Genomic DNA, 26,447 nt, shown 5'->3' on the forward strand with positions numbered 1-26,447 from the left:
ATCATGTAGAGTTATCCAATGAGTTGCCTGGAAAAGCTGTGGAGTCATTTTAACATATTACATGAAAAACTCACATTACAGCTAACCCACGGGCAGTGGACATTTGACACGCATTTTATTGAACTGCTCAAAATTAGATTGCTCGAGTCCAAAAAAATGCTGGTAGTCTAGTCATGGTAAAGGCGGATAATGAAGCATCCTAGATACTAGAATATTTGTAAGTTAACGCACTAGGTTCTTGAGTCTCTAAGACCAGTAGGGGTGACATTGAGTCAGTAACATTTCTAACCAGTGTCTCTGAAATGCTGGTTGGGTGGATTAGAAAACTCACAAATAATTTATCTGTCGAAAATCTCTTCATTCCTTCAGCCCCCCAAGCACCAACACCAATGTACATACAGTTTTCTAACTGTGCATTACCCAATACCCTTATTGAAACACAACAGAAATATCTTTCACTGGAAACATGACAGTTTCCTTTTGAGACCTAGCTGTCGAAATAATCTGGCATGAACTGCTTATTGAATTGGCCACAGAAAAGATTATGTTGTCAAACTTATCTCTATATGACAACCTTCCTTCCAACATCAAATTTATGACAACCTCAAATCTATGCAAAGAAACTATCTGGAAATTGAAATTAATGGATCACAACTTCTAAGTCTCAAAGGTTTTACATTGGGTCCTGGTCTGACCTGCATCCTGGGGAAGGCTTTCTCTATCCTGTCCTATGAAGAGTATTTTTGTTATGTACCAGGCTTTATAACAACTACCTGGGGCCTGATGCAGAAATCATTTTGTACACCTAAGCCATACAGGTGTGCAAATAACAACATTTACAATGGCAAATCCAATTCTGTGACTTGAATTTGCATGTGTAAGCCAATCTACCCACTTGTTGAATTACACCACTGTGGAACCATTTTACTTGTGAGTAAATCTCCTCAGGAGACCTGACTAGGAGATTTCCTATATGAGGGCACTGGAAAAGATGTTCGTATTCACAAACTGAATTTACTACTGCGTGAGAATTCACAAGCCTAGTTTGCCATATTTAGAACTGATGAAAATGCGTTACTTGAAATGCTGGAGGAAATATATGTTCTGGGTATAGATGGAAAGATAAAACCCTGGAAATGAGTGGAGGTGGGTGGGAGCTCATAAATGGGAAAAATGTTCTTACCGGCATAGAAAATCATAGCATTTATAGATGCACATATAAATAAAATAAACCTATTTGAAAAATGAACAAGTGATTCATTTCTGAACAAATAAATCTTTAGACAAATGAGGACTCCTGAAAACCTGAAGTGGTCACTTCTTTTCAGAAATACTTATGGAATTATTTCTAATTGCATTTATATAGTACTTACTACTCATGATGGGGTGTTAAAGTGCTTTAAATCAGGCAGCACCCTGCTTCAGAACCAATGATCAGTGGTTCATCCACAGATTTTTGGCTATTGGGATTAGTCTTGTGCTCTGAAAGAGACCGCTCCTTGCATTTACTTCATTGTCTTTGTGGTGGACTAAGTTAGTAGGAGTTAAGTTTGATCATTAATGGGGAGTGTGAGTTCATGCAGGTGGTTGATGGGATTAGGAGATGAATTAGAGGAGATAGGACTCTTGTAGGTTGTGAGATATTAATTTCAAATATGGGCAGGTTGTGATCTTTGAGATGACTTGTGGGTAGTTTGCATAAATAGGATAGTGATTAGGGTAAACATGCACATGATTTAGGGTAGGCTGTACTCGCACACAGAGGATGCCTGCGAGACTGTAAGGAGCAGGTCATTCAAAGTAGAAAGAAGAGGGGGTAATCAGAAGCTTTCAGTCGATGTCAAAATGTTATTGAAAGGTTTTAGGAACATATAAGAGCCTTTTGGGGTAACATGCAATCTCTGGATGCAAAGACCACAGAGAGAAACATCATTATTGCATGTGAGACAGGCCATATACGTTTGATAGGTCAAAGAATAAAAGGAGCAGTCTGTTCGCGGCTAAGACACTGCTTGCCCGCCACTTTAGCAAGTGCTACTGATCAGCTCAGGGTTAGAAAGTGTAAAGTTACTGCCTCATTCAAAGTCCATTGTGACTTTAAGGAACGTTTTAAATTTGCCTCAAACGTAGGAATATTTTGAGAGCAGCAGATTTTCAACTTCCTTTGTCAGTCGGTCTGCCAAACTTGAACATTTTTGAAAAGGCACGTAATTCTTAATGTTGAATATATTGCTTTTGTTCTTCTCACTGACGTTTCTAAATAGGTAAAGGTTGTATACATTGCAATTGAGTACTCTTGAAAATAAATATTATTCTACGAACCTTGCAATTCACACCAAATATTGTACATATTCAACACAGAGAAGGGCATGAGTAATTGTGGGCAGCTCTATGATGTAGAGGAAAAGCGCCGACAGGGCCTTAACCAGGAACCTGCTACTTAACCAATACAAACAAATGTACACTTAATGACTGGAGTTTCCCCATCATGTGAAACGCTAACTGCCTTTCAAACACTAGGGTAGATTAGTTAAATCGCAGTGGTATTGGGCAGTTTTGTCCTGGTGCAGTGTTATTAAGCACGGTAGCAGGCCATTTGCACCTACTGACCAGGGCGAGATTTGCAATGAATGCACATGTGCAAAAACAACACTAGTGTAATTTACACACTGCATATTTGAAAATCACGAACTTGCGAACAATGGCTACTGCATCATTTTTAAAATGTCATCCACTAACAAAGATGTGCTTCACTTCCTTAATGAAATTGTAAAATATGAGACTACACCCTAATATTTACTTGCAGGAGCATGTTACTCAATGCTTCACACTGGACACCTTGAGATAATATACATAGTGTAGGGGAGGAGGCATCATGACTACCCTAGACGGCTTCTGTAGTTACCACCAACCTTTGCTCCATGTAGCACGTCTGCTGGAGCATGTACTACCCTGTGTATTCATACATACAGAGCAGCTTGTGAGATGCGTTTCGGCACGCATATGTAAAGGGCATTCGCATTTCCACCTAGACAAGCAGATCTAAATGCAGCGGGTTCAGAGTTCCTTACTCCCTTGTTAGGGCACCAAAGTGTTTTCCAAATAAATTGCACATCTCATTATGACCCACTTGTAATTGGTCCACAATTACTATGAATAACAGTAATGGCTTTTTGTGGAGAGGACAGAGATGTATGCATTACTCGCTGGAACTGGAAATTAATTCAGCATCCTACTAAATTTTCATTTACATTAACTGAACACTGAATACATGAAAGCCAATGAGCCCACAAATTAACCATATCCTCGCCCATCTGTTTCAGCTGCTTGCACTGCTATTGTATCAATAGATCAAGGGCATCCACGGCGTAGGTGCTAAAGCAGAAAATAGGCACTTAGGAGTCGGACTTGTGCAGTGCCACTTGTCAGCAGACGGCAGGCTGAGGGGCCTGATGTGGCACAGACCCTCAAGACCATGTGCATGCAATTAGAGGCCTCTCCTGATATTAGGCCTCATTGTAACCAGAGATAAGAGTGGTAACAGACAGGGTCAGACTGGGACAGAAAATAGGCTCGTGCCCAAAATAATAGTGGCCTCATTGCAAATCAGATAAGTGCATAAGTTACCCATATTTGTAAATTGGGGGCATTTTGAACGTGAATAAACATGTTAAATGGGTGTTTTGCAAAGTATGGGGCTTGCTGCAGCTATGTTTGTGCTAATATGAGAAACATCAAATGTAAAACCGGCTCACAAGACAATAAAACAGATTTCCATACTAACCTTGCAGTCCTGCCCTAAAAGCACTGCCAGATTGCCCTACAGGCCAGTCCAACCCTGGTAATGGGTAAACAAAAAACCCTGGTGCGGTGGGCAGCAATAATTCAGGCAGACTAACTTTCAATATCTGGAAATTACAGGACACTGGAATTTATGGCCTTCTGAATATTTTTCAGAGTATGTTTATAGAAATATATAAGAAGTCAACAAAAGTGGGAAGATAATTCTACTATTTAGTATAACAGTAAATGCTTTAAATACCGACATAGGTATATTGACCATGCGTCGTGCATTGCTGTTGACTAATAAAACACTCTTCAATGAGGTCGCTTTCCAAGTCTTCCACAACCCTAAATGTTTGGGGATCAGGGGGTCAGGGGACCTACCACAAGAGGCATAGGCCCTCATTACAACCCTGGCAGTAAATCCCACTGACCGCCGTGCTGACGGCCACCAACATACCGTGTCCACGGCAGAAATCCATAATGGGTATTTTGACCCAAACTGAGAATTCCGCCACTATACAGACACCCCCACAAGTCCGCCAGCCCAAAGGTCAGTGATAAACTGGCGATAGCAAAACCCACACTGTTACGCCAACAGGAATACGCCCACAGTATCACAACCCATGAATTAACGCAGCGGTCATTCAACCGCTGTAAACCATTGGCGGTACACACCGCCGTGCACAAAATACACACACATTTACAAAACACAACCACATTGAACAATTCAAACTACACACACCTGACACACATACAAACACCACACCCACACATCCACACCACTATAAAACACCCACCCACATTACCCACAACCCCTTACACTGAACAATTTTGAAGAAGCAGAGAGAGAGAAAAGCAAAGACCACACCAGTAGCCAGAGGCACACAACACCATCACTCATATACCATCCAGGCACAACACACCACACACCCCAACACATCACCCCACACATCACATCAACCATCACCTCACACATCACTCACACCACATCATGGCAAATCAAAGACACCCCAGGTTTTCTGAGGAGGAGCTCAGGGTCATGGTGGAGGAAATCATCCGGGTAGAGCCACAGCTATTCGGATCACAGGTGCAGCAGACATCCATTGCAAGGAAGATGGAGCTATGGCGGAGAATTGTCAACAGGGTCAACGCAGTGGGACAGCATCCAAGAACAAGGGATGGCATCAGGAAGAGGTGGAACGACCTACGGGGGAAGGTGCGTTCCGCAGTATCCAGACACCAGGAAGCCGCACAGAGGACTGGCGGTGGACCCCCACCTCCTCCCCCACAACTAATAACATGGGATGAGCAAGTCTTGGCGATAATGCATCCTGAGGGCCTCACAGGAGTAGCAGGAGGACTGGACTCTGGTAAGTCAAATCTATACTAGTATATCCCCCACCCTACCTGCATGCTATCACATACTCCCACCCTCACCCTCACTCCCATGACTCCACCATCTCCCACACACCCCACCATCACGCCCCACCACACCCACAACCAAGCCCTGCATGCAACAAAAATGCATGGACACCCATCACAGACATGCATGGACACCCATCACCAAAGCATGTCCAATAGAGAGACTCACCCAGGGCACACAATCACCACTCACACAAGGGCCAAGGCGATAGTGCAAGCACAGTAATAGAGGGAAACACACCCATTGCACAAGATGGCATACACAGATAGAATAATAATGCATTTACATCCCAACAGGACCCCTACCCAATGTCACTGGACAGGAGGTGCCAGCCATATCCAGTCCCCCCACAGAAGAGGCCCACAGTGACGACAGCATCTCTGCATGCCTGGATCAAGATGACCAGCCTGGCCCATCAGGGACCTCTGGACAGTCGATTCCCCTGCCACAGTCCCAAGCCACCACAGAACCTCCCCCCTCAGGAAACACCACCACAGCACTCACCCAGCGGGCCCATGCCACTGTCCCCAGGACATGTCAATCAGCAGTGTGTCCACCACTACAGGGACCCCAGGCAACCCCACAAACCCAGGACAATCAGGGACTTGGGGTCAGTGGCAGTGGGCACACGGTTCAGGGGACAGAGGCACAGGACAACAGGGAAGCTGGGAGGACTGCTGTGCGATAGGGGGAGGACAGGCCCAGGGAACCGACCTTCCACGAGGCACTATCAAACATCATGGGAGCATACCACCATTCCCAGGAGACCATGGGCACAGTACTAGCCACATTTCAAGAGACCCGGCGGCTGCAGGAGTGACAATACATGGGGATCAGGGAAGACCTCACCAACATATCCACCATCCTGGTCACCATAGCAGGGGTGCTGGCTGACTTAGGCAAGACCATGAGGGAGGCAGTGGCAAAACAAAGGGCCCCTGGCACTAGCCAAATCTAGGAACAGCCCTCCACCTCTGCCGGCGCTAGTGGACAGGAGGCCCCGCCACAGGAACAGCAGCCCACCAGCACCCCATCCTCAGCAGAAGGATAACCACCCCGCAAACGGTCCCTGCGATCCAGGCAGAAGACAGAGAACATTGCCAAGACCCCCGCCAGGATATAGGACCCTCCAGATTGTCACCCTTCTGTCCCACTATGTCACCCTGTCCACCTTGAACTGCCATTACTCCCCTTCCTATGCCCCATTGGACAATGCACCTGTAATACCAAGAGACTGGACTCTGCTATAGACCTTCCTCCACCATCAACCCAGCCCCTTGCACGTACCCCTATACACATTAGCCCCTAAATTAACACCCTTGAATCACAAACCAATCTTGAGTCAGTCTGTTCATTCACAAATGAATGATTACAACATCATCAACAAATATCAATGTAAATGGTAATTTGCTCATACCAATGTATGACAGTTGTTGGGCAGCAGTACATATAGCAGAAGGCAGAATGAGGTACCCAGATCTGAAAACTGGAAAGCCAAAGTGAAGTCAGTGTCCATAGACAGAGGTTAAGAGGCTGACTTATACAATGTGCTACAGTATTCAGAAATGTGAGGAACAGTGACAGTCTCTTACCTGTGTCTCACTGGAAGTACTGCATGATGATGTTTGTTCGGTTGTCAATATCTTCTTCCTCTGCCTCCTCTTCCTCACTGTCCACAGGCTCCACCGCTGCCACAAGACCATCATCAGGCCCATCCTCCTGCAGAAAAGGCACCTGGCATTGCAATGCCAGGTTGTGCAACATGCAGCATGCCACAATTAACTGGCACACCTTCTTCGGTGAGTAGTATAGGGAGCTACCTGTTATATGGAGGCACCGGAATCTGGCCTTCAGGAGCGGGAACGGCCTCTCAATAATACACCTAGTTTATCCATGTGCCTCATTGTAGCATTCCTCTGCCCTTGTCCTGGCATTCCTCACTGGGGTCAGTAGCCATGAGAGGTTGGGGTAACCAGAGTCACCTGCAAATATTGAGGGACAACTGTTAGACACACACTAACCCTTGGGGACTACCCCATACCCAGACACCTACTCATACTGTGTGGGGACCTTGGGCTCACCTATTAGCCACACACAGTGCCTTTGGAGTTGGTCCATCACATAAGGGATACTGCTATTCCTCAAAATGTAGGCATCATGCACAGAGCCAGGATACTTGGCATTCATATGAGAGATGTACTGGTCCGCCAAACACACCATCTGCACATTCATCAAATGGTAGCTTTTTCGATTTCTGTACACTTGTTCATTTCTGCGGGGAGCAAATGCCACATGTGTACCATCAATGGCACCAGTGATGTTGGGGATATGTCCCAGGGCATAAAAGTCAGCTTTCACTGTTGGCAAATCCCCCACCTGGGGAAACACTATGTAGCTGCGCATGTATTTCAGCACGGCAGACAACACTCTGGTCAACACGTTAGAAAACAATGGCTGAGACATCCCAGATGCCATGGCCACTGTAGTTTGAAAGGAGCCACTTGCCAGAAAATGGAGCACTGACAGGACCTGCACTAGAGGGGGGATTCCTGTGGGATGGCAGATAGCTGACATCAGGTCTGGCTCCAATTGGGTACACCGGTCTTGGATTGTGGCACGATCAAGTCTGTAGGTGATAATGATGTGTCTGCCTTCCATTGTCGGCAGGTCCACCAGGGGTCTGTACACCGGAGGATGAAGCCATCTCATCATCTGCCCCAGCGGATGATCCCTGTGGAGGAGAATGGTGAGCAGAGGGTCATGTACCACATAGGTTGCACAAGTGTGTTTGCAGTGATGTGAGTAAATCCGTGTGTGGCGTAGTTTGTCTGTATATTTGCCAAATTGTGCTGTGACACAGTTAGGTGCCATGCCATGTGCCCCCCTGAAATGGCAGCTGCCTGACTTGTGAGGAGGGACAAGGGGAAATGAGGTAACTGCACTGGCGTTGTGCAGCGTCGTGGTAGGCGGTCGAAGACCACAGTGCAATTCAGCATTGGTTATCATTGGGACCTATGGGTTCCAGGAGCCAATGACGATGTACGTCGGCGGTGATGGTACACACTGCCGCTGACTTGACCGCCATTCCCTATCTGTTCACTCACTTGATACCTGACCTTCAACAGGAGAGGACCTACACTGTAAGTGCTGCTGTGACCCGAGTCTGGAAGCGACGATGGCTCGAGTGTCTGGGGAAAGGGCCCCTGCCTTCACCGCAGAGGAGTTGGACAAACTGGTGGATGGGGTCCTCCCCCATTACACGCTACTCTACGGTCCTCCAGACAAACAGGTGAGTACACTGTGACCATGATACTTGGGCTATGCCTGTTTGGAGTGGTGTGGATGGAAGATACATGTGGGGGGGCGGGTTGAGGCCTGCATGTGAGGATGGTGAGTGTATGTGCATCAGGGTATGGGTGGGAACTGGTGGGCAATGAGTATGATGGTCCGGACAGGTGAGTAATTTTGTTTCCTCTTGTACCTTTCCTCTAGGTCAGCACCCACCAGAAGAAGGGTATTTGGCATGCCATCACCAAGGAAGTGCGGACCCTGGGGGTCTATCATAGACGGAGCACCCACTGCCGCAAGAGATGGGAGGACCTGCGCCGCTGGAGCAAGAAGACGGCGGAGGCCCAGCTGGGGATGGCCTCCCAACGTGGAAGGGGTGCCTGTCGCACCATGACCCCCCTGATGTTCTGGATCCTGGCGTGGCATGTCCGGAGTTGGATGGGTGCTTGAGGCCATCACAGCAGCCACAAGGGGGTGAGTACAGTGTCATTAAGCTGACTGTGCGCTTTACGAAATGCCTGGGTGGGGGATGTGGGCTGGGGGTTCCCCTAGGCCAGGGTGAACTTGGTAGGGTAGGTCCCATGTTGGGCAGGCTCTGAGGCACTCCAAACCCAATATTTTTAGTGGGCATCTACAACTGGGCAGGCTCATGTGGATTCCAGGTGTGCAGCAAATGGTGTTAGGCATAGTACCCTATGGCCTGTTGAATTTCCTACTAACTGCTAGTGCATGGCCTAGTGCATACGGCTGCTCCCTGTGTGTTGTGTCCGCCAACGGTAGTGGTGTTGCTGGCATTGACCATGTGTGTATTCTGTCTTCCCCCTTCTTATTTTGTCACCCTGTCCTTGTGTGCATTAGCATCATCTGGCGGAGGAGCAGAGGCACCAGTGACGGAGGGAGCTGCATCCCACATGGCCCTGGAGGGTGAATCTACGGAGGGTGAAGGCACCAGTGGGATGGAGGGTGAGGGGAGCTCCACGACGGGGATAGGAGGGGATACCAGAGACAGCGACTCCTCCTCTGATGGAAGTTCCCTGGCTGTGGCGGACACCTCTGTGCCCTCCACTACAACAGGTACAGCCACCACCCCCCTACCAGCACCGCCCTCGCAGCAGCCCCTCAGCGTGTTTCCTGTGCCCACTCACCTAGGAGGGTGGGCATCTCCTTCTCCCCAGGCACCTCAGGCCCCTGCCCAGTCAGCCCTGAGGAGGCTATTGACCTCCTGAGATCCCTCACTGTTGGGCAGTCAACCATTCTGAATGCCATCCATGATACTCGAGAGGCTGCAGCAAACAAATGCATACCTGGAGGGCATTCATTCTGGCGTGGCGGCCCAACAGAGAGCATATCAGGCTCTGGCCTTAGCACTGATGGCAGCCATTCTCCCTGTGTCCAGCCACCCACTCCAACTTCCACTACCCAGACCCAATCCCCTCTACCTCAGCCTATCCCAAGCACACCATCAGACCAGCATGCACACACATCAACACACAAAAGTGGCTCAGGCAAACATAAGCACCACACATGCTACAGGCACTCACACAAGCACTATACCCATGCACACACACCAACATCCACTTCCTTCTCTGTGTCCCCCACCTCCCTCCCAGTCTCATCTCCACTCACACCTGCATGCACTACGTCATCAGCCACTGCCTCCATCACAAGCACGCCCATCACTACACACTGCTCAACTGCAATCACTACCCCCACTACCATTCACATGTCCCCTGTGTCCACTCCCAGTGTGTCTGTAAGCCCTCCTCCCAAAGTACACAAACGCAGGCACACACCCACTCAACAGCCATCCACCTCACAACAGCCTCCAACCCATGCACCTTCACCCAAACTCAGCAGACGTACACCTCCTACAACCACTAACTCTTCCTCCACTCCCACACCCCCTCCATCTTCCCATCCTAGTGTGTCAAAAAAACTTTTCCTAGCAAATATTAACCTCTTCCCTACACCTCCCCACCATCCTTCCCCTAGGGCCAGGATGTCTAGATCCCAGCCCAGCACATCAGCCACCAAATCTGCATCCGCTGTGGTCCCTGCTACTCCAGTACAGTCTAAGGGGGCACCTGTCAGAGCTGAAAGTGTGCCACCAACAGAAAAGAAGGACCATCCTATTTCACCACCTGCAAAAGTCAAAAAGGGGCAGGCTTCCAGGAGGGGACAGTCACACCACCCACCCAGCAAGGCCTCACCCAAACACCGAGTGGACAGTGCCAAGGTCCCTGCAGCGACTGTCAAGATGGGGAAGGGCCACAAGCCAAAGGGCACACCATCTCTGGGCACAATGTCTCCTGGTGAGGGGCTGGTGACCACCATATCATCAGGGATGGCAGCCACATGCACCACAGTCACCAACGCTGCTCCGACCGCCACCTGCACCGCCACCTGCACTGTCACCTACCCCGCCACATGCACCGCCACCTGCACCACCGCTGCCACAACATCAGTCTGCAGTATCCTCCCCAAGGTTCGGCCATCCAAGGCTGCCGGAGACGGTATGGTGTGTCCATCCACCACAACAGTCACTGGCACCACGGCCAGCACTGGCAACATCTCCGCCGCAGACACTGCCACCTGCACTACCATCAGCACCGCCATGTGCACAGCCGATGCCACTCTGTCGGACGTCAGCACCCTCCCGAGTGTGCAGCCGTCAGAGTCTGCAGGTGACGTCCTGGACCCTGGACACGCCACTTGAGACACCACCTCCAGCACTGACATGAACCAGCAATTGGCAGCCTAAGTCGCCGCAGGATGGCGCGTGACTCTGCCTCCAGGGAGTATCATGATACCTGTTCCAGGTACATCGCGTGGCTGAGACACCCAGGTGAGACGAAGTCAACTGCCACACCCCAGGTGCAGCATCACTAGGCACAAAGCCCCCTCCAGAACCAGTGGAGAAAGGCATCCACACACCCAATCCTTGGCAGGATGAAGCACTCTGGGCACAAAGCCCCCTCCAGAACCAGTGGAGAGATACATCCACTCACCCAGTCCTTGGCAGGATGAAGCACTCTGGGCACAAAGCCCCCTCCAGAACCAGTGGAGAAAGGCTTCCATTTGGGAGACTGTGGCTTTGCACTTCCCAGGACCAAGCATTGGACAAACCACCCACTTGAGAGACTTGAGAGACTGTGGCTTTGCACTCCCCAGGACCAACCAGTGGGTGAACCACCCACTTGAGAGACTGTGGCTTTGCACTCCCCAGGACCAAGCAGTGGGTAGTGAACCCACTTGAGAGACTTGAGAGACTGATGCTTTGCACTCCCCAGGACCAAGCAGTGGATAAACCACCCACTTGAAAGACTGTGGCTTTGCACTCCCCAGGACCAGGCAGTGGGCAGTGAACCCACTTGAGAGACTTGAGAGACTGTGGCTTTGCACTCCCCAGGACCAAGCAGTAGGCAAAGCACCCACTTGAGAGGCTTGAGAGAGTGTGGCTTTGCACTCCCCAGGACCAGGCAGTGGGCATGGAGCCCCCTCGAGGAGCAGTGGCGCCCTACCATCATCCGGCTGAGGTTTCCCCCTCCTCTTCCCCCTGAGGTACCTGTTTTTTTTCTGACCTGATGCCCCTGTAGTGTTCTCTCCGTTTTGAGGCAGGTGTCATGTGTGGGCTTCGCCCATGCTTTTTGGGACCACTAGTCCACAGACTTATCATGGGACAGTGTACGGACTTGTGTACTTGTTGTAAATATTTGTGTATACTGATTATTTGCTGTTCTCTTGATCTATCTGATTGTTCGAATATTACATTAGTTAAACTCATTTCGTTTGGTCCTTGCGTTCTTTCAGGGGGTAACGGGGTGTATCTGTGATGTTATTGGATATGTGTGTGTGTGTATGTTGTTGTGGGTGGTGGGTGGGGGTGTTGTGTGTCGCGTGTTTGTATGTCACTCTCTTTTCCCTCCTCCCCTCCCCTGTGTGCTAGGTGCAGTACTCACTGTCGTCGTCTCCGCTGCCGCCTTGTTTCCACTTCGTGGTGTATTAAGAGATACAGCAACATGGGTAGGATCTGCAATTCGGGCTACATGGCATCCTAGTTCTTCCTTGGGTGTCGAGAGGTGAGTGGTTTCCCTTCTGTGTACTGTTTCCACCGTGCTTTTGATGGCGTTGGTACCGCCCCGGAAAAGCTGGCAGATTGGTGCCTTGTAATAGTGTGGGCGGTACATTGTCTTCCGTCTGTCTGTTGGCGGTTATCGCTGTGGTGTTTGTTGCCACTGCCGTGGCAGTCGGACTTTTAAAGTGGCTGTCTGGGTTGACGGTTTCCGCCATGGTCGTGATCCCATTTTTTTTACCGCCAGGCTGTTGGTGGTATTACCGCCACTATGACACAGACCGCCATGGTTAGAATGAGGGCCATAGTGTATAACAGTCACATTGCCTCAAGCCTCAGACTTTAGAGCGCTCCTTTTCCTTTTTTCAATTTAGACTTTTTTTGATGCAACAGCCTTTCACAACCAGAAACATATACATGGACAAGGTATTGGGAATACTGTTTTTCTGATATATAGCAAAAAACATTGAAAAACCATGTGCATATCCAACTATCTCTTTCAGGAGCTTTATTTGTTTGTATATACTTACCAGAAGCCGAAAGATGTACTGTACCAGGGCCCACTCTAGGGCGATGCGATCTGTGCAGGCGCACTGGGCGCTGGCCTTAGGGGCAGTTGCGCTGTGTTTAGAAATAACTTACGGGTTTAAAAGCACATGCTACAGGGTTCCTTGTGTGTCAGACAGTTTTCAGGCAACAATAAAAATGTCATGATAATTCTGGTAATTAATGTTTTCACTAGAAAGAGATCGAGTTTTCCCAAGTGGTAGTTGGGACTCATCATAAAGTAGCACAGAGTGTTAATATGCCTGCTGCAGAGAATGTGTGCAATGCCCATCTTAGAACTGTATTTTCTGTGGATAGTTCAGTAGGTTACTGTTTTTGTTGCAAGAGATCCTTTTGTTACTTGCAGTTCATAAGTTACAATCCTAATATAGCACAGTGACCTATTACCTGTCCTCAAAGAGCTGCCTGCATACTGCATGTATAGGATTGGAACCATGGGCCAGATGTACCAAACCGCTTTGCCCATTCTGTGTCTATGGGAAAATGTGTTCGTACATATGGCCCCAATATGTTTTCCCATGGTCTATCATTATCCTAAAGTTGCTAAAAAAGGATTAGTTTGAAAAAAAATTACATTGTTAATAGTAAAGCCAACTCCAACCACAGTGGTAGGTTTCAAATCTGGAATTTGTGATTCTCCAGTCCAAACACTCTTAAAATATACTACCTACCAATATGGATGACATGTGATTCCTACTTTGTAATCCACATTGTCTTATGTAACATTTCCTTTAGACTTATTTACACATGTCAATTGTCTTTATGCAACGTGTGCATGATGTTAAGAGCTGTGACACCCTATACTGGTATGAGTAGTGCTACATATGGGATAAAGTACCACTAGCCATACATGATAAGGATTATGCAAGTGACCCAGGAGTTCAATAACTGTATAAGGTTATGGAACTCCGAGGTGACTTGCAATATCCTTATCATATATGCCAGGTTTTTTTTTATCCCTTATGATATATGGTCACATCATCACCTTTCCCACAAACCACCTAAAACCTTGGTGTGTAGCTCTTTCGTATGAAAGAGTGAGCATGTTTGCAAACATAAATAATAAAAATAAAACCTCTTATGCAAAATTAAACACACAAAAACCTGTTAGATATTTGTTGCAAACAGATATTAGAAATAGTTGAATACAAGTATTTTTAAATAAAGCTGCATTCACTCTGAATGTGTAGAAAAAGGTAGAACGATTCTAGCTTTTCTTAAACTATCTAAGGAGTACAGAAAAATAAACATGTTCTCTTTGCTTGTCACTGTAAGCTAAAAGCATAGAGAAGGAAGAAAAGCAACATCCCTTTTTGATGATATATACAGCCTCTTCAAATATACTCCATGACCTCATCTGCCTATCTGCTGACTCTTGCAATAGGCATTGTGATGTCAGAACTCAACTGTAATAACTTTTAATAGTTGGTTCTGACCACTTTTCTGTGCAATTGGAAAACTGTGAGCATCACAATTTGCCTTTTTTAAATAAATTAGAAACAGGCTTTTTTTTAACAGAATCCTATGTATTGTAAAGCAAATGAAATCCATGCTGGAGAGGGGCAAGCAAGAGATGAGGGGCACTGTTAAAGGGTGCTAGTGAGGGAATCCTTGGAGAAGGAGGTCATTGTGGAGGGATCCCAAAAGATATTGCTGCAACAAGTGTCATCAGCGCTAACGCTTGCCCTGTACTGTACAAATGAACAATTTCAGTGCATAAGGAAATAGTTTGGTTTGGTCATTAGCAAAATGAAAAACTCAGCAGTATGTAAGTAGAAAGATCAAGCAGACATACATTTTGGCTATGCAGGGGACAATCCTGATTTAGTAAGATTTGAGTGGGCTACCAAGAGTGTATATAACAGTTATAATGGTTAATAAATGATTGCAACCTTAGGAAGTCTGAGGGATAATATTCATAATATACCTACGTACATTTGTGAATTTAGCTTCTAATTGAATCAAAATGTGGGCAGATTTACTGCAGCAAGAGGTGACTCTGTGGACCACTTATGCTAGCCATAAGCATAGGACTTGACACAGCACAGAGTACTTTGGGTGAAATCGGAAGAGTCCGGTTGATGAGCCATGGGTCACGGCTGAGGTACAGCAGATGATAATTTTCGATAGATAGTTGGGGCAGTGCCATGGACAGCTTCAAATCCTTGGGCCAGTAACTTGCACAGAGTCTCCTGATTGGCAGCTAGCCCACGAGGCTGATGGTGACTGTAAGAGGGAGGGCTGTGTTTTTGGAGATTGCATATAGAAGTGAAGAATAAGCATGTATCAAATAGGAGAAGGTATATAAGAGGAGACCCCACACAGACTACTGTGGTATTCCAGTTTACTCAATGCTGGTGACTGGTCAATGCTTTGGGCCTTTGTGTTACTTAGTTATTGATGGCTGAAGTGGTTTTCATGAGGCATCAGTTTGCAGGGAGATGTCAAATAAAGCACCACGTTTTCTAGCAGAGGAGGCAATTGTCAAAGGGTTGGATGAAAGAAGATCAGACTAGATAGAAACATAAGTGCATATGTGACCGGAAAGTATGTGACCTCAATTTGGAAGCGTTCAGCATGAGACAACAGCGAGATACCCTGTGGTGAGTAGCCAAGAGACACTTGGATATTCTTGCCTGGAAACAAATTTGAAGGTGGGAAAAGAGAAGATGATTTGTGCATCTGTGGACATATGCTAGGTGAATCCAAAGGTGATGTTGTCACCAAGGGAAGTTTTGTAGGGAAGTAGTAGGTGAGCATCCAGTACTGAGTCTTGGGGCAACCTTAGGGGAAATCAATCACTGTGTTCGATTGTATTTGAGCACAAGTACTCAAGTCGTGTAAATGCTAAGAGCACATCCTTTTATTTTCCTTCAAAATCCATCCATCCCTGTCCTTTATGTCTATTTGGAAGGTTGAATTAAAAAATTAGTTACCACCTCTTTACCTTTTCTTATTGTACTCTGTTTTGTGATGATGTAATTTTTAATGATGCTATTTTAATGTTTGTCTGCACCAAAAGGTAATGCCAAAAGTATTAAAATTAAAACTTAATCCAGTAGGTGAGGACGTGGCTAGAAAGAGCTGGTAGCTCCAAGCAACCAAAAAGAAAACGAACAAAGATAAAAGGAAAACCAGTCAAGTGCAGAAATACTGATGCCTAATATATTTAAGAAGGTAGGTATTTCAGAAGGAAATCAAGGTATGGTGATCAACAGTGTAAAATATTGACATAAGGTCAATGAGTATTATGATAAATCAGAGGTGATTTTTGTATTACCGATTTAATGAAGTTAGCTCTGGGTGAGAAGGCACTGTCTTCTGACTGATAGTTGGGAAGAATGAGTGAGAGGATTACGCAAGTTATTAGAGGTGGGATGGGGAATACTGGGATTTAACTTAAGACATATAGTAAACTGTAGTTGGGACACATGAGGCAATAGTTAGAGGGGGGACGAAGAGCTTGCAATTGTTTTATGCTAGTAAGGATATGGCCACTGAAGATTTCAAGCATGCAGTCTATGTACCACATTCAAAGGATTGATTGAGGAGAGACGTTACACAGGACAGGGCTTGAGACTCTAGGACAAGAGGCTTGATAATTTGAGAGCTGAATTGGCCAGATGGAGCACATACAGATTTGCAGATTTGAATACAGAGTATGAGGATTGGGTGTGCGTGTGGCGCGGGAGGGAAATCTGGGAGTAGAACAGGATGAGTCGGGCATAGAGGATGTTGTAGGATGATGGAAGCAGAGGGGTAGGCAGTAAGAAAGCATTGATCTGATGGGAGTAATGCCTGAGGACAAAATTGCAATATCTACTACCGGGGGAGGAATATGTGGCAGATGTATATGGCCGGGAGAGCGCGACAGGTCAAAGAGAGTGGAATCCTAGTAAATGAGATAAGATTAGGGAGGTGGATTGATTTGGCACTGCCCAAGGGGGTGTGAATACACTGAGGACTTGTTTGTATGCTTCGAAATGGTAAGTGGACCAAGTGTTGTGACATTTGCAACAGAGAGTTCACATCTTAGTTTCCATTTAGCAAATGTTAGGAGAAACCCAGGGGTTTAAGTAGGGGGAATTTGATGAATATATTAATTGATTCATGGTAATTAAAAACAGGTCTCACGGCATTGTAAATTGGTCAAATGAAGTCTTGTAATAGAGGCATGGGGCCATTGTGGCTTTGCTCGAGTAAATAACGCATAGAACGAAGAGTTGGAAACAGAGAGGATAGAAGTGAGAGCAGTATTAGCAGACATCGGAATGACTGCACGGTCAGGAGAGGGGTTTTAAAATAGGCAGCGAGCGGGTTTTTGAGTTGGAAACCAATATCAAAACGGAGTGTTTCTCATGCAAGGACAGGGGGTGGAAGTAGTGTTGAGAAATGAGTGGTCGGAAAGTATCTGAGATAAAGATGTGTTCCGCAGTTGGTTGTTCAGGGTCAGACTAAAGTGCCCAAGAAGTAGTATTGAATGCTGATACTGAATCAAGAGCATTGGGAAATGCACATGATGCGAGCTTCGTCACAAGTCGGAAGAATGACCCTTCATCCGAGGTGAGATGAAAAGTTTCGTGAAATAAGAGAGATTTTTGCTCCCGCTGAGGCGCTCAGGACCAGACTGCAGGCAGCAGATGACAAGCAGAGAATCTCTGCAAAGTTCAAGCTGTGTCGAGAAGGCAGTCGCGCAAGGCATCATTCCCATGGTGCAGCACAATGAAACACACAACCAGTGCATGAAGGGAAAGGTACACAAGTAAAAAGAATAAGGAGCATAGTACACTCTGCTTCTGCTGTTCTCTGCGGACACATCTCTAGTTCATGCATCTCACACTCTCCAGGGCTTTCGGTCTGCATCCTTTATGCAGCTGTAATGCAGTTTCTAAATCTAAACAGTTTAAAGATAGAACACGTACACATCTTCATGCATTACGAAAGCAGATATGAAATTCATGGTATTTCTAGAGATTAAATATTGAGTTTCCAGTCCTGTAAGCTACAGTATAACCCATCTAGTTTTGGTATGCTTAAATATTAATGTGCCTTTGATTTTAATTTTGAACAATATTTGTTTCAAGCCATAAAACTGTAAAATATTAGAACAAACATAAAATGCATACTCTCCTATAGCATGAAACCAGATGCACTGAAAAACCTCATCGTTTACGGGCTTAGAAGAACTGAGGCCAAATGAGAGAGTGCCTGAACAGAATAAAACATACATTTTCCGCTATCAGTGGACAAACACCACATTTTTAACTAGTGGAGTAGTGAATTTACATAGCCCTGGTGGTGAAAATATTTCACAGAATGTCAATACAGATTAAGCACGAGCCTGCCTAAATTCAGGGAGGACACTCAGTAACTATCCCCTCTACAATGTCATTAACGAAGTTTTATGTCAACAAAATAATGGTGGTGTTTCCTAATTTATTAATGAGTAGAAAGCGTCAGGTACATTGGTAGTATTGATGAGTGTCCAGTAAAAGCAATGGCTAGAGTGTACAAGCATCTGGAGTTCACTGTGCCTACAGAGAGGCTTCTTGGATCGTCTCAGGGTACCTTTCTATATACTGACTCGATGCTGAAGGGTCTTTGGATGGAAGTTGTGTTCGCTTTACCCTGCTGGTAGAGGCAACCGCTAGTGTGTTAGGATGACATTTTATATGTACCCTTGACACCTCTGCTAAGTCAAAATCACTAATCGGTGCCCATGTTCAGGGGTGGCTCCTCCGCAGTGGTGGAGGGGCGTCACCCCCTTGGATGAGCCAGCAAATGAAAAATAAAACAATAGTTTGCTATTGTTCTATTTTTCATTCTTCATCTGCTGGCTCAGCCAGCAGGGAGGGCCAGGGCTGGGCCATGGGGAGGTGGGAGAGTGCACTAAGTGTGCAAGTGTGTTTGTCCGGCCGTTTCAGGCCGACCAAACACACATGCACACTTAGGTTTCTCCAACCAGCTGTATACACAACCGGTGCTAAAGAAACAGCAGAGAACCCAGGCTTGTGTCTGAGCTGCAGTCACAGACTCTGGGGAGCCTGTGCTGGTATCCCAACAAATGCTAGGACACCACAAGAGGAGCAAGGCAGCAGGAGATGGGGACGGGAGATGGACAGCGCAAGGTAAGTGATTTTCTTTATTTAAAAAATAAATGTTTTCCCTATCACTCGTCGTTGTCCACTCATTCCCGCACCCCTCCTTGACATATGCGGTGACTGCCACTGCCATTGTGGTTAGTCAGTAAAATGACTACCAAGGGATATCTCTACTGAGCTCACCAACTCATCTCACACTCAGTCACACATCAACAGGATTAGAAGAACATTTGCGACCTGTAGACCTTTTCTGAAGATTAACTAGAAGACAAAAGGGAAAAGGATCCCAAGTTCGTTTCTTAATAGCAGACATTCTGTTCCTCCTTATTCACATGCGTAGAGGCCACATCTTGAACTGGACTGTGTGATTTTTTGGTTTTGGGGGCGGTCCAATTTCAGTACAATTTTTCAGGTTAAAAATTAATTTTGTAAAGGTGACAACTATCCTGTGCCCCAAAGTTAGACAGCAGAACAATGAGTGCTGTGAGTAAAGCAGCTAATTATGCAGCAACAGACCGCTTTCAGTCAGTGCAACTATATTAGGGAATCAACAAGAACTGCTCATGTGTCGAGCTCTCTTCTGTGTCGCTACTATTGCACGTGGATGCAAGTTACACATCCCATTACAGATCGTGTGGGGAGATGTGGGAACTGGCATCGTAAGTATTGACTCTAAAGCCTACTGCAGCTGGGAAATATTTCTTGGTGCATGGAGAGAGTTTTAGAGCTGCTTGGCCAAGCTTTACACAGCTATCATGGGGTCAGCATGCCAGTGAGAATCCAGAATGGCACTGGGTCAAGAAAGAGGTGTCTCTTGACTGTCTGAATTCTCGGAACACAATGTGAGCAGGACTGAGTGCTGCAGATAGGACACTTCCCACTGAATGTGGTCTCTAGTATCAGTGGTCAGTGGGACTGCCATATTCTGTATTATCAAGTGGGCCTGATAGGAGTGAAGACTGATCAAATTCCAGGAGAGGAGCTATGGCCATTTTACCGAACTCAACCTAATAATGTTCCTGCTACTGTAGTCAGTATATTTGCAGCGTGCAGAGCCGGGGCAAATAAATCAGAAGACAGGATAGAGGCTCAGGGTGCATCATGCCAACTGCCGGCTAAACCTTCAACACCACCACACGGTCATGCAGCATGCCCTCTGCCCCAGCAAACTGAGTAGCAAAGGACTTTGCATAGCCGACGTTCGGCCTGTGGCAGGCCGGAGCGCAGGTTTGGCCACCTCAGTTATTATGAGTCAGAGCTGCAAAACGGAAGATGAGAGAGATGGGAATCTGGACCACTAATGTGGTAGGTTGTACCATGACGCGATTTTCTACCTCAGTATACAAAGTTTTTTTAACATATGAGGCAGGTCTTGATTAATGATTTTGTGCAAGCACATACAGCGGTGGCATACAGCAACTGACTACACTGAAAGTTCATATTGATGTTAAATGGTGAAGAAAATTATTTGATGAATATAAAAAAATGATTTTGAAAACGAACGCTTATTATTGTAATAATCATATTTTTTATTGTATCAGTGTGAGTACTAAATATCAACTCAGTAAAGTGGTTTGATTATCACGGTGGCTGACTGGCTTAATACCCTCTTTATACAACCTCATTCTCCTCTTGGAATAGAGTATGAGTTGGCAAATCAACTCACAGTGCACCAAGAAAGACGAGCTAGAATTACTTCGCTCCTGCTAGGCCAAACATTGTTGAATTAAGATTAATGATTTTTATTTCTGACAGGTAATCAGAAACGATTCTCCTTCACGAAGACAGACTTGAAAATGAATGGTGTAAGTTGTTTGTGTCAGTGATTGTTTCACATGTGTAGGATCATTTCAAATTAGTCCTACAGGAATGGGGATCCTGTACCCATTTGAAAAGGTGATATCCAGAATCTTCTGAGAGGACAGTAAAGAACCATTGCCGTATCATTATAATCAGCCAATACCTTTACTAAATAGAGGTTACAACATTCTTGTAGCAGTATTGGAAAATTGTCTATTTTTGGGTGATCGGCAAGCTAATTGATGATAATCAGGCTGATTCTATTTCCTGGTCTTTTGATATTTTCAATGTCATTGTGACTCACTGAACTATTCGACTATGACACTATGCGGGGTATTCCACTGTTTTATTAGATGAAGTGAGAGCTTTTCACCTGGTTGACTTTGTTTTTTTGTGGCTGATGTTAGGTAAAATGGGATATCTCTACCAGGCCAGGAGTCAATTGCATTTCGATATTTAGAGTGAAATGCTGAACTAGTAATATCAAGGCAGGTGGGGGATGGTTATAAATAAAGAGACTACTCAAAGATGTCCCAGCATGACATAGGAGAATGACATTGCAAATTTCAGGACCAAAAGCGTTTATTTTACTGTGCTGCAAGCTATATTTAAATATATACCTAACTGGAAACCAGTTCAATATAAGTGGATATTATTTTGTGACATTAACTCATACAAAAGGTAATATACCCACTGAATTCCAGAGGAAATTGCTTTACACATCTCTTGCCCCTAGGTAATGACCAGAATTAGGGCAGTTGTCCGGAATGTATGAGAGCAGAGAGGTAAGACTTTTCAGAACCAGTTTTCTAATTGTAATTACTCCAAAAGTGTTTTTTTTTAAACAATATCCTGCTGAGCAGCTTTTGAAATGATAGAATAATTGGAAAAAGGTAGAGTTTTGCTATCAGCTAGAACAATACAATTTCCATCTAGAACATAGAAGTTATCCTATCAGTAAATGTTTCTAATGAATATATAATTTTCGACCAATGCTGAGAAACTATAGAGGCAAAGTGGGAACATCGGTTATTCCTCAAGTGTGAAAAACTAGTTGATGCTTTTTTGGGACATAATGTATAGTTTGTGCTGGACCCCGCCTAAACTTCACCGGGATTTCACTCAAGCGGAGATCTTCAATTAAAATCGTGTATCGTACAAGAGAATCATTGAAGTTTGAGCATGCAATTGAAGCATGCATCAAAATTGCTCTACTCGTTGCAAGCAGGGATATAGTTATAGGGAATGCAAAAACTAGAAATTGTAATTGTATTTGTGTTTTTTTAATAGCCAGACATCTGGTCACAGCAAATTGTAAATCAGAGAAGACCTTTTTACCTTGAGAGTGACCATTCAAACTAAACAGAACTTTTGCTGCAAAAGATGAGGGGATGCAAAAGTATGATTGAGATACGTAATAGCATATAGGGTGCTTTCATTACCTTTTGAAGATGGTATGAATAATAACTAATGTCTATGACAATCTGAGAGAAATTTATATTTTTACTCTGGTGTTTTAAATGTCAATTAGAGCAAATTGGTTCTGCCTATGGAGCCCCCCTTGGATTTTTCGCAGTTGACTACACATTTGTTGGACTTTTACTGTGATCGAGCTTCACTCACAGTAAATTCACCTTAATTGGATGAGCGTGTTCACTCCCTGTGTCTACCTTTCAAAATAAGGTTACTGCTGCACAGCTAAGGTAAGAGGCTGTTGGCTGGTTACACATGAACACACGTGCATACATGTGTGCACACATTTGTGGGCTGTGCATGTGAGACTGCCATTCTGCAAAACCCTATCTGCACACAAATAGCCTATTGCAGAAGAGAATCTTGGACATTTATAGTGTAGGTCCGTAGTGCTTACTGAAGGACTGTGGAGCTTACACTGTAATACTCATCACAATTGACATTTGCATTAAAGTACAGTTTTGTTCCTTTTAGGCCTACTGGGCCCAGTGAGGTAAAAATCTGGGGCTATATGAGCTGCCCAAGTATAGATTTACAGTTCTTAACATCCTATATACACTTATTATAGCACTTTAAGTCACATTTCCCAGATCAGCTTATAACCAGATTCCACCGGGTTAAGTTAATTACTCTGCTCCCCAGCAGAGGGATCAAAACCGCCCTCCCTACACAATAGAACAAATAGCAGTGCTTGACTCAGTCCATGGAAAAGGAAGGGTGGGGTAGGGGATCTACATTAGTTAATTAGCTTATTATACTGAAACAGGTTGGGACATCCCAGGCCCTTTGAAACAGAGAAAGAGGGCCAGACTTCTGGAGTCAACACAGAAGGGGCTCACCTTTGACATCTTAATGGGAAGAGATCAGCCAGGTGTTCCAGGTTAGGGCACTGCTGAGGTTCTCAGGGGAGTTCTTTCTGCAGGCAACATGTATCTTCTATATTGGATTGTCCCAGTATACTATCCAGGAGGGTTGGTCCAGGCGTGGTGTGATGATGTGGCATCCTATGAATAGCCAGGGGTGCCTGATTCTTAGATCTTTTATTCCCCCACACAAAAACCCCTGCACACGGGAGAGACAGATGAGAAAACATTGAACCATGGAGCAGCAACAGTGAAATGATGTCCAACTTAAATTAGAACACACCAAATGGGCTTTAGGACTTTGACTCCAGCTGACCCCCAGGACTAGGATAGTGCTGGCCTCCTTATGCCCCCTGAAGAACATTTAGGGGAACTGACCTGCTGAAGGACACTGGATGGTTACCCTTGACCTTCTGTTGATTGGCCCGTCACTCTTCTGACACATAGGTGCCCTCCAAGAAGCTAGGAGGGTCTAGGACTTGGAAAGTGCAGCAGGGAGAGTGTTCTACTGATTGTAGAGGGACTGTAGAAATAAGCCCTGAAGCAGGAGAGAGTTCCAGGAGCCCAGGCAGAGGACAAGGGATCAGAAAACACACTGTCCTGCAAAACATGCCCTTTTTGAGACAGGGAGCCCTAAAGTAAAGGCTCCTGGTGGCTAGTGCTGTACACCATGAGCAAAATGAGCAAAAAACTGGAGCCTGAGATGTAGGCTGGTCCCAAAGGGGACTGAAGAAAGAATGAATCACATGGCTTTTCATGGTGAGTTCTTCATTTTCAACCCAAGGAGGACCAAGATGTGGGGGTTCAATGGAAATCCATTTATTATACTTAAATGGGGAGGGTATATTTGTGGGGACCCCTCCTTCAGCCAGTTTCTGCTCCTCTGCTCCCGGAGACCACATCCACCTGGAGGCCATTGACAGAATCCAAGGGTCCCATTCCCCATGCCTTGTAAAGAGACCTGGTCAGGTACATTGCCTGCTCCATTGTCTGTATTGCTGGCTGTTCGACCTCTCAACTCCCTGCTGCGCTCACCACAGACAGAGGACAGTGTGCACAGCTCTTGTTGGGGGCAGGAGAAACCAGCTTGCTTGTCAGAGTGGGAGTGGGCTCCTCACACTGTCTTAATATAAAAATTATGCCCGGTGGGGCCAAAGGATGGGGCCAGGGGAACCAGAAATAAACAATGCAACCATGGTCCAAAGCTACTAATGTGAAAAAACAAAGGGAGGACAGGGCCTTTTGCTGCTTATTCAATATTCACCCCTCGAGGCAGTATCCCTATAATTCCCTGTGAGGGTATTCTGATTTGCATATTTTTGGTTGCTGTGGTCGAACGATGGCTAGAGGCACCACTCATGACTCCCAATGTACAATTGGGGCTGCAAGCAGCACAGTTGATCTTGGGCTCTGGAGCGCTGAAGTGCAGGGATCCCTTGTGGCTGGTCCTATGAATGCAATGGTAATCTAATTAATGGAAAAGTAAGATTCATAGACAGGCACATGTTTTGAATTATGAAGCTTTCTATCTATCTATCTCTGCAACCCCTATCTCTTTGTTTACCTATCTGCTTATCCACCTGCCTGGCTATCTACCTGTCTGTGTACCTGTTTGTGCATGTGCTTGTCTGTCTATCTATCTATCTATCTATCTATCTATCTATCTATCTATCTATCTATCTATCTATCTATCTATCTATCTATCTATCTATCTATCTATCTATCTATCCGTCCATCTAGCTTTGAAAGCAATGCTCTTTGTGTATTAATATTTTCAATCCTCTCTAGTTATAATAAAGAGTTACATAAACATTACGAAAAACATTAGCAAAGGCAAGTACATACAGCATGGGACAATGAGTCACCCTACTTCACCCACTGACTAACATCACATTGAACAACTGCATTTTGCTCTTTCACAAGGATCACATCAACATGCAAGGTATTTCCCTTCAGTGTCTGAGGTTTTATTTTATTATTACTTTAGTTTTACCTTTGTGTTTAGAGTCTGATGTGATAGCAGGACTCTCACTACCAGCTTTTCATGTTGTTTTTATGAGAGCATAGAGCATATTTCAACTTTATTAGTTCCTGTCTCCTTCTAACGCTGTCATAAAATCGGGGTGGGGGAAATGTTTAATTCCGCATGTGGAATTGATGAAATATGGCAACTCTGCATTACTCTTATAACAAGGAATTCCGTCCAAATTCCACCAATCACTACATTGCAGAATCTTTTCCCACACGCCTTTAAAATGCGAGAAAAAATTTGCAGCCCCTAAAGCCATTTTTTTAATGCTGGCAGTCACCAGCAGTTTTTGTCAGAGGGTTGCTTCTCTAGTAGATTTGCTGCCTCTCAAGAAGATTTTCCTTTCAAATAGCAGCAACTCAACTCGAACGGCTGTTCGCTCTTGCACACTGGATGGTGCAGTTCATGCTAATTTTTCAGTGGTGCTTGAGCTACTGGCACTAAATTTCAACATGAGCATGATATGCATATGTTTTGCCATTGGTAGAACTCAGCAGAATCTTTTTCTGTAACTCTGGTGGAATTTGATGGAGTGAAATTCCCTATGTTCCGCTCACCCCTAGTCATAAATTCCTTTTGGAGTGGTCTTTGACTGCTGCTATTTTACAGCTGCCCAGTTGTGTGCATTTGAAATTGTTCTTTTAAAGTTATCTTGTTTTTAGTATATGTTTGTAACTGCCCTCCAGTATATTGTACTGGTATGTATTTTAATTGAGGACTGGAGCTAAACTTGTAAACCAATCTAGTCTGTATCTTCTGTTTGGATGGCTTTCTTGTTTGCTTTTAGTGCTCTTGTATGTCATGCTCATATAGACATTTAACTTGTATATCACTAATTGATGCTGTGCCATTTATTCCAATTTCCTAATCTATATGTCTGTATATCCATCTTCATTGACAAGTGTCTCAGTCTTAGCAAGCTTCTATGTTTATCCATCTTTTCAACCCTTTCTTTAGGTAATAGTTACGAAAACAATATTAATTAACCATCAGCAAAGAAAAAATGTTGTAGGGCCTAGTGAAAGTAGACAGGTTTTTTTTAAAA

This window comes from Pleurodeles waltl, chromosome 4_2 (genome assembly GCF_031143425.1).
Source record: "Pleurodeles waltl isolate 20211129_DDA chromosome 4_2, aPleWal1.hap1.20221129, whole genome shotgun sequence".
NCBI lineage: Eukaryota > Metazoa > Chordata > Amphibia > Caudata > Salamandridae > Pleurodeles > Pleurodeles waltl.